The following is a 3,350-nucleotide window of genomic DNA, read 5'->3' on the forward strand; positions in this document are numbered from 1 at the left end:
CTCTTATGCATTGTCCTGTGTAGGTTCACTCCATTGTGATTGACACTGCAATGCATCTCTATGCCCCATTCTCTTTGACTCCCTAAATATTGGCATTGTACGTATTAGTTCCTAATCGCTATGTTATAGTCGTCTATCAAAACGATCCGCTATAGCAAAAAGCTACTATTAAAAACTCTCACATTGAAGATTTGTTCTCATTCGGCTTGTTTATTCTCACATTGTAGCTTTCACCAAAATTGTCATGGAAAATCATGGTCACCATAGCTACTATGTATTTCAAGAGACAATTCGGTAAAAATAGAGCTTCTAAGTCTTTGTTGTGTGAAATTCTAAGTCTTCAAAGAGAGTGGTAATTATCCAATAGCTCGACAATTCATGGTTGTTCTTGCATATAGTAGTGATTTCTCTATTCATAATGGAAAGTGCTTTTTTTTTTTTTGGGGGGGGGGGGGGGGGGGGGGGGCTCCTGAAATCTAGCCCTCTGTGATGTGTTGATGTTGATTTTATCTTGTCTTGAATATCTTTATCATTAGTAAATTGATAAATGAGGCAATATTTACTAGATGTATCAGTTACAAGTTTCAATTTAGCTACATTGGTATCAGAGCTCAAGGTAATTTTTCTCTTTTTAAAAAAGGAAACGGTTCTAGGGTTAAGCGTGAAGGTTTGAGTTTGTAAATCAACAATATAACCTCAACCAAAAGTGCGTGGAATTCTAGAGAATTAGTTCTTGGTTCTTGAAACTGAATAATTGAGACTCTTGCTCAAAGAGATAGAACCATTCACTAGACTAAAATGGAGATTTTTGTCTCAGTCAGTCTTTGTACCGGCAGATCTCACAAGCAATTTGAGGTTTATTATGATGCATGAGATGATTTCCTTGGGGTTGTTTAACTCCAAGAATGGCATACCATTGCATATGAAAGCCGACACCTATGCTAGATAGATGACTGTATGCATCAATGAAAAAGAGCTTTTAACTAATTGTATGTGCCTTATAGATAGGGAAGCATGGAAAATTCACTTGGAATACCCTTCGTAGTGCAAATGGAGCATAAGAGTCTCAAGTTACATATGACTCAATTTACACTATCATGTAGTTGTTGCACTCTCACATAGATGTTGTCTCAGTGATGACCTTACCACTAGTAGATGGGTATGTAAGAGATTTTAGTCTCAAAGATTATTTGTTTGCCATAGCTTTGGCATAGAAAGAAGAACCGCTTATGTTTCAAGATGGTTATCTTCTTTAAGGAACAACCATGCTTAACTTACTCTTTACAATAAAATGTTATGTATGAATCCATCACTATCGTAAATGGGTATGTAACATATTTTAGTCTCAAAGGTCATATGTTTGACATAGAAAGAAGAATCATTTATGTTTCAAGATGGTTATCTTCTTTATGGAACCATGTGTAACTTACTCTTTACAATAAAATGCTATGTATGAATCATATGCTTCACCTTGCGGTAGGTATAGAGGAATTCAAATCACCATGAATGGTATCAAGCCATGATGTTATGGGTTAAAATGGATATTGAACACTTTATATCTCAATGTTGTATGTGCCAAAAGATAAAATATGGTAGAGGCAAGATCAAAAGTCCCACCGATCTTGAAGATGCATGGGAAACTCTTCACAAAACAATGAATATTTTCTTGATCTACATGAGCCGCTTGCTTAAATCAACAAATTTGTGAAGTTTACCCATCAAAAGAAAAAGGTTTCTATTGACAAGCTTAGCTGCAATGCTAACTTCAAAGAAAATGATTTTCTTCTTCTTGAATGACACAAAGCTCGTGGATAGTACACGACGAGCAAAAGTTGGCAAAAGAACTCATGGGTCATCAAAATTACGTGCTTAATGAGTAAAAAGGTACTATGATCCATCTTAAAATTAAGTGTTAACAAATGCAACAGTTTGAAAGCTTAAGCTGCCTGGTCATTGGCAATTTTCCAAGTTTACGTACTAAAAGCTTTTTAGGGTGACGCCCCTCTAGATACAGTAGTAGGCGATGCTCCTCCTAAGTTTGAAAGAGAAGAGGATGTAAATCCATTGGAAAGTGTCCTCCAATAACAATGAAAACAAAATGCTCCATAATGGTAAGGTCTTGGCAGGTAAGTATTTGATTAATTTCAAAGATTATCCTTGCAAAGTTGCTAAGTGGGTGCTAAGCCATAGTTGAAGGATTAAATGTACTTAGTTAATGCTTATAATGAATTGCACGAAAGGTTATCATCGATGTAAATGCTGCAAAAGGAAATAAAGCAACAAATTTTCTGTTGTTTGAATTGTTTGTCTAAATCCTCTTCATTTGTGCTTCAAATGGTCCAATGTGTATGCATACAAAAGGACACATACTTGCAACATCTACGTCTCCCAAGTACTGAGTAGACTTTCTACTTACTACAGAAAGGTGTGCTAACTACAATGATTAAACACACTTGCAATAGCCCTGCCTTCCAAGCGATGAGTAAATTAATCACCTATTGCAGAATCGTGTCAATTTTCTAAAAGTGTATCCTCAACTAAAGGTCCACAAACCTAGTTCACCTTCTCTTCTATATATGCATAGTCTAGGACGACTATGGTTTCAAGGGCGAGGTAATTTTCACCAAATTAAATTTGGGTGTACTTAAATGATTTTCTCTCTGTAGAATTGGTAATTTTAAAGAGAAAGTAAAAAAGAGTGGAAGACCAAGATTATGAATATGGTTGTAAGGTGCGTCTCAAGGCCTTAGGGTGCCAAAAGGGTGAAGCAACCTTCAAAAGTAGTAAAGCAAATAGAATAAGGTGCATCTTAGGACCTTAGGGTGCTAAAAGGATGATGCAACCTTTAGAAGTTCCAATGTATTTCCTTTCTATGAGTGCATGATGCATGCGTTCGTAGTGTTGGAAGGGGAAGAGGAGAGACACTCTCTGTGGGTGGAGAATAGAGCAGCTCACTCTATCTCCTTATTCTTTGTGTATAGGAAGAATAAAGGTTAGTGCAATCGGTGGGCAGTCGGACACCAAATGTTCGGCTTAGGGCAAAAGCACATCTGCCTTCAACACCAAAAAAATCCCATTTAAAGGCCTGGGGGATTCACTATGTTTTTTCGTGCGGTACCACGTGAGTGTACAATAGGGGGGGGTTTTAGATTTTGTACATAAGTGTAAACAATAGGGGTAGCCCCTCATTATTTCATACTCATACCGTACACATGGGGGGGGGAGAGGAGGGTGGTTACATTGGGGCTACATTCAACTACCTGAGCCACCTTAAATACATTAGTAACTCTCTCTCTCTCTCTCTCTCTCTCTCTCTCTCTCTCTCTCTGTGTGTGTGTGTGTGTGTGTGT

Source organism: Adiantum capillus-veneris, chromosome 29 (assembly GCF_014529385.1).
Source record: "Adiantum capillus-veneris isolate H3 chromosome 29, ASM1452938v2, whole genome shotgun sequence".
NCBI lineage: Eukaryota > Viridiplantae > Streptophyta > Polypodiopsida > Polypodiales > Pteridaceae > Adiantum > Adiantum capillus-veneris.